Source organism: Panulirus ornatus, chromosome 6 (assembly GCF_036320965.1).
Source record: "Panulirus ornatus isolate Po-2019 chromosome 6, ASM3632096v1, whole genome shotgun sequence".
Lineage (NCBI taxonomy): Eukaryota > Metazoa > Arthropoda > Malacostraca > Decapoda > Palinuridae > Panulirus > Panulirus ornatus.
The window spans coordinates 25,505,256-25,517,755 of NC_092229.1; the positions used below are offsets into that span (position 1 = coordinate 25,505,256).

The 12,500-nt window shown below is 44.8% G+C and overlaps 1 long non-coding RNA gene across 1 annotated transcript in view; it reads right to left on the reverse strand.

Moving 5' to 3' along the window:
* LOC139748943 (uncharacterized) overlaps positions 1–12,500 on the reverse strand; it is a 352,276-nt gene that overhangs the window by 261,339 nt on the left and 78,437 nt on the right. The window contains exon 2 of the long non-coding RNA XR_011712846.1: positions 2,360–2,460. This is a non-coding gene — a long non-coding RNA (uncharacterized lncRNA). The remainder of the gene's footprint in view (positions 1–2,359; positions 2,461–12,500) is intronic.

The window sequence follows — 12,500 nt, forward strand, 5'->3', positions numbered from 1 at the left end:
ATGCTCATGCGAGTAACATATGCCTTACCCAGTCATGAACCCACCCAATCCAGTTACATACAACCACCCTCCCTAATAGCCAACTTCTACCATCGCCAGTCGCCCATACCCACCCTCTCCAGCTACCACTAACTACCTACCCTAGTCACGAACGTCTCCCCTCCGTGATCACCAACACCTACTCTCCCCTGTGGGGTTCAAGTCTGCTAACTTTGTATCTACTATCTCATGTTGGTCTAGCTGTCTTAGCACCAGGGTAATGCTCCTGCTGAGGTAGGGTCACGGTGGTGCTCTTGCTCAGCTAGTGCCAGAGCAATGTGCCTGCTGGGTAGTGTCATGGTAGTGAGTCTGCTGAGGTATTCCCAGGGCGACGTGCCTGCTGAGGTATTCCCAGGGCGACGTGCCTGCTGAGGTATTCCCGGGGCAACGTGCCTGCTATGGTAAGCTTGGACCTTCATTCAGGTGATGCGGTGCACGTCGCCAAGATGCGCAGTGGCGGGAGGACCGATAAAAGTGAGAGTGTATGACCCATGTGAGGCGTGGGTGTCCGGCAGACCTCGAGACAGAGAAAAGTGTTCGTTACTCAGGTGGGATTCTATATGTTCCCCCAGACCACTGTATCACTTTTGTAAAAAATAATAATTAATGTCACACGCCTAGACACACATGATCAATCTAAATTCATTATATCTACAACTCATTAGCACATACATGAAATACTCAAAATATGATCCGCTAAAAAAGTAATCTAAATGTAATCTGCTTAAATAATCTAAATTGAATCTAAAATATCATAAACGTGATACAAAAAATGTAAATGTTATCTGCTCAAACAATCGAAATATAATCTGCTAAAATCCTTCTTTGCATGATGAGAGACTCTCTACCTCTCGAATTATCAACGAAATAACATGAGGGTAAAGTCTTCACAGTTCCCACACGCTACACACTGCAAGTCTTCTTTCCAACTCAAGCCGCAGCTGACGGGAGGCTCCGGGAATTAAGACCACCACTACAAGCCATTTAATTTAGGATTTCATGTGAGCACGTGTTCCTGATCCATGCTGGCCTGTGGTTGCAGACACAGTAATTGGAACGCCTATCATTTAGCCAGATTACAAATGCTCAACGTTCTCAACGTACATTTAAAATATTAGCAACATGGAGATGTGAATCGCAATCAGGTTTAATGGAAGGGTTCACCGTCCGGCTGTCCATGGGTCTCCCCTCACCCCAGCACGGTACACTGGACCGACCACCTTAACCTACGTAAAGTACACTGCACCTCCTTCTTCCGGCTTGGTACATTTGATCAACTTGTCCTTGCATGGTACACTGCACCACCCTGCCCTGGCAAGGTACACTGTACCACCTTACCCTAGCATAGTACAGAACCATCTTATTCCAGCATGGTACACTAGAGCACCTTATCCCAGCATGTAGTGCACCCCCCTCATTCCAGTACAGTACAATGTATCACCTTACCCCAACACACAGCACTAAACCACCCTACCCCAGCACGGTACACTGTACCACCTTACCCCAACACACTGCACTAAACCACCATACCCCAGCACGGTACACTGAACCACCCTACCCCAACACACAGCACTAAACCACCCTACCCCAGCACGTTACACTGTACCACCTTACCCCAACACACTGCACTAAACCACCATACCCCAGCACGGTACACTGAACCACTTTACCCCAGCGCGGTACAGTGACCACGTAACACCAGCAAGATACAGTGGGACACCCTTACCCCAGTACGTACATTGAACCTCCTTACCCCAGCACGGTACACGACTCCTTTACCCCAGCACTGTATATTGGACCTACTTACCCCAGCAAGGCACATTGGACCTCCTTAAACCATGACGGTACCTTGGACTTCCTCACCCCAGCACGGTGCACTGGACCACCTTTCCTCAACACGGTACAGCGGACCACTTACCCCAGCTCAAGACTAGCGAAAAAAAAAGGAAATTAATCTATTAAGTTCCCTCTATCACGGAGTAACATGAACCACATCTGGTTTTTACATAGTACAACTGCAGGTATTTCCTTCGGCCAACATGACGAAGCTGTTGTGATGACCTACCTTTAGACAACACATCCAGTGAGAAATGAACTTGTGGATCGTATCACAAAGATCACTTGTGTTCGTTCTCACCAATAAACACCCGCTGATATTGCTCGTGGAAAAAAAAAAGATGAATTCAGTGCAAACCCCAGTGTAAACAGATCGTGTTGGCTGTGCGATATCAGGACTGTGTTTGAGGAGTTGTGATCTACAGATCCCCCCAGCAGATGCGTCAGCTGGGGACGGTCTTACGAGAATCAAACATTCAAATACCTTATGTCTGGGCGTCGATCATGGATCCTCCTGATGCGCCGTCTTCCGCTCGCTTGTCTTGCATACCCTCGACATTGCCAGAGGATTCAATTCGTTCTTTCCTGAAAGTATAAATCATTGAATTATACATAACTTAATATGCTGCAGCAGAAACAATTATAATACATTAGAATCCTGAATTAACAGTATCGACATGATTCTGAAGCTACTTCCACTAATCATCTTAAATAGAAAATGGGTTCATTAATGTTCCACCCACACGTGCACTGACGGTAGCCCAGACCCCGAGGCAACTGGGGTTCTACGCTGACCCAGGTGTTGGCCCCCTTGATGGCCCGGGCCCTCAGTCCATGCCCGATTGCCCAGTCCACCCCTGATCCCCATCACACATTCAGGTCCTTCACCAGCGCTGGCAAGCAAATTGGCATTTGTCTCGTAACTTCGTCCGTCATGATGGTAGCGAAGTACGTCAACGCTTGATGCCTGCCCACCGACGCTGCTACATGCCGGTATCATCACAAAACTCTACAGCAAAACAAACCCTCGCATCAAGCATACTTCTGTCACCGAGCCAGATGTAGGTGTGAGGGAGGAAAACAACCGATGGATGAGTAGTTTCTTCCCCCAGCGACGAATGATCACATCGTCCACTGCTCGGGACCCAGTCTTTAGCCCAGCTATAAAATATGTATGAGTTCCAACGAAAGCAGGAACCTTAAAACCAGCATGGTACGGTGGACCTCCCTACCCAGCACAGTGCATTGCACCACTTTAAACCAGCACAGTACACTGGACCTCCTCGAAGACTGGGAAAAATATATCAAAATCCTGCAGCTCGTAACGACCCACGATTATACCCAAGACCTGACGGGTTGCGATATACCAGCACTGACCGGCCAACAGCGTATGGCCGTCCGCTCTGGAGCCGCTGGACTATAACCAGGTAACGTACGTAGCAGCACTCCGGCCTGACAACGGGCTGGTGTGCTTGATTATTATCGACTATCAATGTTCTGGTGGCGTGACATGCAGCTGCGGATGCATTTATGTATGTGACACTTGGCATGCATACAGACTCGTGCACTCATCCTTCATTCTCTCACACGTGACCGTTATTATCACAGTAAACAAGCATGTGGGGAGGATGATAGTGGCCACTGTTTCTGTTACCATTTGGCTTATGTGACCGTTACTTCCGTTACCAACAGTCCGTTGAGAAAGTTTCCGGTATTACTAAAACGTCCGGCGATGTTATCGTTAATTCCGTGACCAACAGTCTGTTGTGATGCTTCCGTTATCACTGGCACGTCAGGTCGTGAGACCGTTCGTTCCGTTATCACCGGTCTGTTATCCCAGGTATACATTCCTCGTTTTTACCAATCGACACCTCAACCTTGTGCCACCGAGATTTCCAGTATCACCGGAACGTAAGGTTTGGTGCTTATATCCGACGTCAGCGAAAAAACCTTTTTGAGTTTGTCGTAAGTTCGTTGATCATCGAATTTGATTCCGTTCTTACAGTTGCTTCATATAGCTACAACTCTCACTAGTTTAGGATGTTCACATTTTTTTTTGTCTCTGATAATACTGAAAAAATTCCAGGTATCATTACCTGTTCTGTTCCCCCGCCATTTTCGCGTGGCTCCCGGTGAGATTTCTAGCACGCTGGTTGTCGAGTGAAGTTCCTCCGTCTGCCTACCTAGGCCAGGTGTTATCCAAAGGATCACACTGGCAAATGGCAGCAAAAGGAAAACTGAAAGCAAGAGCCAGATATTTGTTCTTCTCAATCAGTTTCGACATCCTGACATAATGATACAACCTGGCAGATACACAAGGTTATGTCCAAAACTGTTGGATCAAGGAACTGAACGCTGAGAAAAGTCACTGCTCTGGACGCTAAGGGACGCTGCCTGATGTCCGATACCTGTGTTCAACTGCTGCAAAATGGCCATTCGCAGAGCCCCATTTCTGGTGCATTTCAGCCCGAGTAAAGTTACCCGCGTTTGTGTTAATATTTCTTCTAGCGGCAATGTGTGCTGTTTCCAATGCTTTCCTCTCCCTCTTTTCAACTCCTTGGTGTTGTATCTTCGCCTTCTCCCTGTCCTGACGAGTTGCCCTCCTTGTCCACATGCACCACCGAAGCATTAGTGGTGTGGTGGGGTCTGACGTCAGCTCTGTGTTCCCGTACCCTTTCCACCACATAATTCCATTAGCATACGGTGACGGACCAAGTCTGGATTGGCTATTGGATTCTTACTGAAGACTCCCAGAGCATGAAGCCTAGACTTCTTGAAAGATTAATGTGATCGCATTATAGAACCATTTATGAGACCAGGTTACCCCAAGGGCCTGTTAATCAAACTCAAAGGAAAGACACAGGGAATATGGATAAGCGACGATGAAAGTAGCAACGGGAGTACGAGACACATGGTGATCCTTAACACATGGCAAGCAATACATATTTAACAAGATCGTGCAGACGATATCCGTGGACGTAACGACTACATCAGGGATGAAGGTGAGAAACATCACAAGGACTAGGGAAGAGACGACAACAACAACAACAACAAAAGAGCACAGTATTCGAGATTCCATGCGACGGATATGAGACATACTACGGCAAGACTGGACCGGAAACACAAAGATGACGTCAGCAAACAACCACCGCATAACTATTGCTTTGGTGGCACATATGAACGAGGAGTAACACTTGCCGAGATGCAAAGACTGTACACCAGGGGATAGACACGAGGACCAGGAAAGCATTGGAAGCAGCCCATAATGCCGTTAAAAGAAATAACACCAAAGCGGGTAGCTTTATTTTGACGAAAAAGGCGGCAGAAATGGTGCTGTATGAGTGGCCAGATGGCGTCAGGCGAGTGTGAGTATGTGAACAGTCAAGCAATGATTCTTCTCTACGTCCAGTTCCTTGATCCAATAGTATTGGTCACAGCCTCGTGTATCTGCCAGGATGCATCACTACTCTCCTGAAGGAAAGGCTCTCGCTGTCATATTTCGATGCTGCGTTTTAGCAAAGGTAGCTAAGCTTGCTCTCGAGATTCCTTTATGTTGGGCTAGCAAGGCTAACTCTTGGGAAAGATCTCTGGTACGCTAGATCTGTTAGGTTAGCCTCTGGGTTAGTATGCTAGGTTAGCTAAACTCGCTGTCGAGGTAAGATTTCTCCTACCCAACCTGCCATCTATGTCTTCTTTCTTTTTCCTTAATCTGGAAAAGCCACGTTTTAAGTAACAATTTTCCCCAAGTTTTTCAGCTTGTCTTCCCAAGTAGGAAATAACTGAAGAACTTACATAACTTTATAAGGACAAAAAAAAATTAGGTTAAGCTCAAACTCCTCTGTTGTTGTTCGTTTCTGTAAACAAAAAGCTCATACGTTCAAGATCAAGTCATATTTCTACCCGGCAATTAAAGACATCATACAGGTTTGTAACAGGCTTGACCTCGCTTAGGACAGTTAAAACTGTGGATAATTATGAGCATTTTCTTTTCGCAACAAACTGATGACTTTAACAGTAGACCAAGTTGGCTCAGCTGCCTGATCTCTGAACTCATCTATAACCATACACTGTTAGTTATGTGACATAGATAATACAGAGGCGATAATGGTAAGAAAATACGATGATTCGAGATAATGATGAGAAAGTTGAGAGTTGTTCACTGTAAGATCAAAACTATAAAGTGTATAAAAAGAAACCTTAACCATTTTAGAGTGAACACTAAGCATTTCTATTAAAATAAACAAGAAATATGAAATAAATAATAAAGAATATGTAAAATATATGCAGTTAATTTACGTGTGTCTCATAAAACAATACGAAATTACTTGATAACATAAAACAGACGCACTGTACTTTGCACACTGGCATTGAATTTCATTTTCTTTACTTCAACAAACATTTGTAATTAACTGAATAAACGAACACCCACGTGTACACAAGAGTGCAATTACATTTTCCAGGCTGGACAATATAACTACATACTCAGATTACGTTGTAGTACATCAATTGAACAGCGTGGCAACTGCTCAGCATCCATCATCTTGCAATAAAGGGATCATCAAAGTCGCTGAATTACTAAATAATCATTTACTATTTAGCTCCGATATCCGTCAAAGTCAGCTTTATCCCCGTCTGTGTCTGCAGACTCTCTCTCACCGGCATCTCCTTGACCAGGAGGCAGAGCTGATAACACATCCCCAGCCTCCAGCAACCTGACCAGGTCGGTGCTTCAGTATGACCGTCTGCATCATGGACGAGTCGTCTTCAACTTGTACGCCTTATTAAAATGCTTGATTACTGACAATAAAGGTAAACGTAAATTATATATATATAAGGTTCAAGTTTAGACGAGGTAGTACGCGCATCGACTGTCTAAATCATAAGACCTCCTATATTCTGCTGTCCATCGTCTCTAAACAGTCATGGGTTTACTGACAGAATGGAACGATCCATGGGTTCCACCTCGGCATCATGGAGATAATGAGCACTCACAAGCATGGGCAGTCACCTCCTCTTCTCGCAGTCAACACAAGTTGTAGGTCCCTTAAGGGTCGTACCGCCGCGCTCACTCGTCGTGCACAAGGGTACTACCGTCATGCTGAAGGGCCATACCCGTCGTGTCTCACATTGCCCCAAGATATGTGCCGTGGATCCCACAGCCTCTAAAATGTGCATCAAATAACTCCAGCCTCTCCCACCGACTAGTTTAAACATCAGAACAGGTGAATCAAAGACGCCGGGTGTATCCCACACACACTCTGGATTCTTAATGTCCGCTCCCTCCTCACCAAACTGAATATTACCTTAACGTAATCATAATGCCAACCACGCTGACCTAACCTGACCAACCACAAAAGGTTAGCAAAAAAAAAATAACAAAATCTTGAGAACACATAGATCATAGGAAGTCCTCACGGTTTCCTCATCAAAGCACACACTTAATATGTGTACATTAATCAATGCTGTTTCATGAGGCTGGCAAACCCTCCTTCGCGTGTGTTAAAGCTGTCCTCATCTGTGCAATAATGGCACGTTCCACTCGCTGGCAAGACTTGACCAAACCCTTCTGTGAGAGGCGCACTTTGTCCCTAGCAGCTCTGTCATGTCTCAACTGAGTAGTTGCTGCGCTAAACCGTCTTTCCATGGCCCATCATTGTCTCCTGTCTAGGGTAAGTACATCCTTCGTTTCTGTCTCAATTATGACCATGTGAATAACACAAACGACTCATGTCTCCCTGTCTTCATGCAGGCCGCATCATTTCATAAGGAAAAAGAAAACTAACTAGGTAACTACACACGGTCATTGTACGGCTGAGAACCCAATGCCCTCTGATAACCAACAGAATTCATCGTGACTGTCTCTCAAAATATTTGAAATTAAACAGGTTTTCTCTGTCCCATGTCACTAATTGGCGGCCATAGCCCGGAACCCCAGCTCATAAACACCCTGTAAGTCATGAGATGATGGCATGTTGCTAGACAAAGACGAAGAGCCGTGGTTCAGGTGGCAACGAGCAAAACTGGTGTTGAAGAACTGCAATTAAAGGAAACCAACCTGTGCATAGCATTCATGTACATATTAAACAACGTGCGACGTAAGTCCTCAGTCTTGCGTAGCGCAAATGTGTGAAGTTGGCTGATACAACGTTTGACATGAGGAGGTTGAGGTACTAGAAGGTTGAGGTCCGTTCACCCTGAGGTGAAATGATGAGGAAATAAGAACAAGAAGAATATCCCTGAACGGTTTACTGCCTATATTCCTTTTCGTAACAGTGACGGAACTGTGACTAACATCCTAACACAGTAGACCATCGTATACGCAAAAAAAAAAGGATGGCTCGGTTATAAATCACTAGTCTAGAGAAGACTTTAAACTAACTGGCAGAAGGAAACAGAAGACATATCCCAGAAGACAGGTGCAAGCGTGATCGCTGAAGCTCTCAGACTGGAGTTATGATGGAGAAATATGCAATACTTCAAGTGTAACAACTGGAAAAGAAAAAATGGTCAGCAGGATTGGTGGAGCCATCACTTGAAGACGGCTACTCTGCATATCGGAAGATAAGCATACACTGTTTTATCTTAAGTGGAAGAATTGAAACACGGGGAAACGATATGAATGATAAACAAGGAGAGTTTAAGAAGGAGGGAAAAGGTCCTGAATTCCAAGTTGAATAAAGAGACATAAGGCATAGTACTGTCACAATAGACCTGACCAAGGCAGAGCGGGAGGAGAGGATGGGATAATGAAAAGCCTGACCACATTACTTGAGACACTATACCCACGAACTGACTTAGTACGACCGTGCTTAACATGATGAAGAGCTGGTTGACACAGGCATGGTGACTGCTGAAGGATGCACAGGAACAGAGGAGCGAAACAGTCCTAAGTACTTTTAAAAAGGCAATAAAGAAACCGCTAATGATGACACACAAAAAGAGAGAGAATAGAAAATGGAAAAGGGAGCAATGGTGAATATAAGAGAGAAAGAAGAGGACAGGGAGGACGTCACACATGATGAGACAGATTATCACTTCGAAAGGATGTTCAACACACTAATGGTTTGCTGAGTACACATACAGTACGAGGAAATGGTTTGGCATGGGAGAAGTGAGACTGGGTGTGCAGCAAGGGTGTTTGATGTCACCTTGGCTGTTTAATCTATTGATGGATGGGGTAGTAAATGGGGTAAATGTGAGGATCTTGGAGAGAGGAGTGGACTGGCGTTTCCTTGGAGAGATGGGCGAAGGAAGCGGAAGGGTAGGAGGTTAGTAAGATACTGTCTGCTGATGACACATGTGATGGCAGACTCGAGTGAGGATCTGCAGATCCTGGAGCTGGACTTTGGGAAAATGTGCGAAAGAAGAAATTTGAAGGTGATTGTTAATAAAAGTTTGAAAATTTTAGAAAGGGCTGGAATGTGTGTTTGATTAGAGAAAATCTGGACGAAATACTTGGAAGTGGACAAGGAGCGGCGAGAACCATGGATGCTGAAGTTAGAAACGTGAGTTAAGGGCTAAGGTCCTGGGATCATTTAGGAGTATATAGAAAGAGATGTTACTGCATCTGATGGCATAGTAGTCGCAGTGGTGGTGTGTGAATGCTAGGAGTGGGCCTTCGATCGAAAAGTACGACTGGAGCTGAATGCGTTGGGAATAAATGTCTGAGAAGTGTGTGGTGTGAGGAGAGCTGATCGAGTAAGTAGTGATAATAGGATAGGAGAGAGATGTGGTATTGCAGGCACACGATTGAGAGAGATAGGGAGGGTATGCTGTGATGGTATGGGGATGAAGAGAGGATGAGTGAGAAGAGGTTGAGAAAGAGAATATATGCATACTAAGTGAAAAGGACAAGAGGGGAGAGACCGAACTGGATATGGAAGGATGAAGTGTAAGATGTACTGTATTGAGAAGTTAAGCTTGAACATACAGGAAGGCGTAAGGAGTACACGGCATAGTGTGAGTTAGAGCAGTGTGGTACACAGGGGGCGACGTCCTGTAAAGGTGAACCAGGGAATATAAGAAAGTCAGGGAAAAAATTCTTTGAGTTTTGGCTATAGGTGGAAGGCTTTAATTTCGGTGCATCATACAAGACAGCTAGAGAGTAGTGAGTCAATGAGGTTGTTCTTCGTCTGTTCCTGGTTGCACTTCACTATACAGGAAAAGGCGAGTAAGTAATGAAAGGGTAAGAGACATGTGTGGCAATAAAAGAAGTGTGGTTGAGAGAGAAGAAAAAGGTGTGTTGAAATGGTTTGGACACATGGAAAGAATGAGTGAGGAAAGATTTACAAAGAGGATATATGTATCAGAGGTGGTGGGAAGAAGAAGCGGGGGGCCAAATTGGAGGTGGAAGGATGGAGCGAAAAAGATTTTGAGCGATCGGGGTGAAAGGCGTGCAAGGAATAGTGAATTGGAAAGATGTGGTACACCGGGGTCGACGTGCTGTCAATGGATTGAACCAAGGCATGTGCAGCGTCTAGGGTAAACCATGGAAAGGTCTGTGGAGCCTGGATGTGGAAAAGGAGCTGTGGTTTCGGTGCATTATACATGACAGCTAAATACTGAGTGTGAACGAATATGGCTTTTTTTTTTTTTTTTTGTCTGTTCCTGGCGCTGCCTCGCTGGAAGGGGGGATGCTGTTTCATGTGTGGCGAGGTGGCGAGAGGAATGGATGGAGGTAGTAAGTATGGATATGTACTTGTGTATATATGTTTATGTATGTGTCTGTATATGTATGTATACGTTGAAATGTATATGCACGTATATGTGGGAACCAATCACTTTCCTCCCTTCCTACTCTCACATATGCCTTACATCCCTGGTAAACACTTTTCACTGCTTCTAGCAACTTACCTCCCACAAAATATACCCTTTAAACCTTCCACAAAGCATCTATCCACCCAATCATATGCCTTCTCCAGATTCATAAATGCTACATACAAATCCATTTGTCTTTCTACGTATTTCTCACATACATTCTTTAAAGCAAACACCTGATCCACACACCCTCAACCACTTCTGAAACCACACTGCTCTTCCCCAATCTGATGCTATGTACATGCCTTCACCCTCTCAATCAATACCCTCCCATATGATTTCCCAAGAATACTCAACAAACTTATGCCTCTGTAATTTGAACACTCAGCTTTATCCCCGTTGACTTTGTACAGTGGCACTATACATGGATTAAGCCAATCATCAGACACTTCACCATGATCCATACATACATTGAATATCCTTACTAGGGAAACAACAACACAGTCAGGCCCTATTTCTTTTTTTTTTTTTATAAATACCACTGCAATACCATCCAAACCCGCCGCCTTGCCGGCTTTCATCTTCCGCAAAGCATTCACTACCTCTTCTCTGTTTACCAAACCATTCTCCCTGACCCTTTCTCTTAGCACACCACCCCGACAAAAGCAGCCCATATCTGCCAATCTATCATCAAACACATTCAACAAACCTTCAAAATACTCACTCCATCTCCTTCTCACTTCATCTACTTGTTATTACCTCCCCATTTGCCCCCTTCACCGATGTTCCCATTTGTCCTTTTGTCTTACACACTTTATTTACCTCTTTCCAAAACATCTTTTTATGCTCGCTAAATTCAATGATACTCTCTTACCCAAACTCTCATTTGCCCTCTTTTTCACCTCTTGCACCTTTCTCTTGACCTCCTGCCGCTTTCTTTTATACATCTCCCAGTCATATGCACTACTTCCATGCAAAAATCGTCCAAACGCCTCTCTCTTCACTTTCACTAACAATCTCACTTCTTCATCCCACCATTCACTGCCCTTTCTAATCTGCCCACGTCCCACCTTTCTCATGCCACATGTATCTTTTGCGCAAGCCATCACTACTTCTCTAAGTACATCCCATTCCTCCCCCACTCCCCTTACGTCATTTGCTCCCACCTTTTGCCAATCTGCACTGAATCTCTCTTGGTACTTCCTCATACGAGTCTCCTTTCCAAGCTCACTTACTCACCACTCTCTTCGCCCCAACATTCTCTATTTTTTTCTGAAAACGCTACAAATCTTCACCCTCGCCTCCACAAGATAGTGATCAAACATCTCTCCAGCTGCCCCTCTCAGCGTATTTACATCCAAAAGTCTCTCTTTTACATGTCTATCAATTAGCACGTAATCCAATAAAGCCCTCTGGCCATCTCTCCTACTTACATACGTATACTTATGTATATCTCTCTTTTTAAACCAGGAATTCCCAATCACCAGTCCTTTTTCAGCTCACAAACCCACAAGCTCCTCACCATTTCCATTCATAACACTGAACACCCCAGGTACACCAATTATACCCTCAACTGCCACATTACTCACCTTTGCATTCAAATCACACATCGCTATAACCCAGTCTCGTGCATCAAAGCTGCTAACACACTCATTCAGCTGCTCCCAAAATACTTGCCTCTCATGATCTTTCTTCTCATGACCAGGTGCAGAGGCACCAATAATCACCCATCTCTCTCCAATCACTTTAAGTTTTACACATATCTAGAGGTTTTCTTACACTCTATCACATATTCTCACGACTGCTTCAGGAGCGCTGCTACTTCTAGTCCTCTCACTAACCCTTGACTTTACTCCCAAGACATTCCC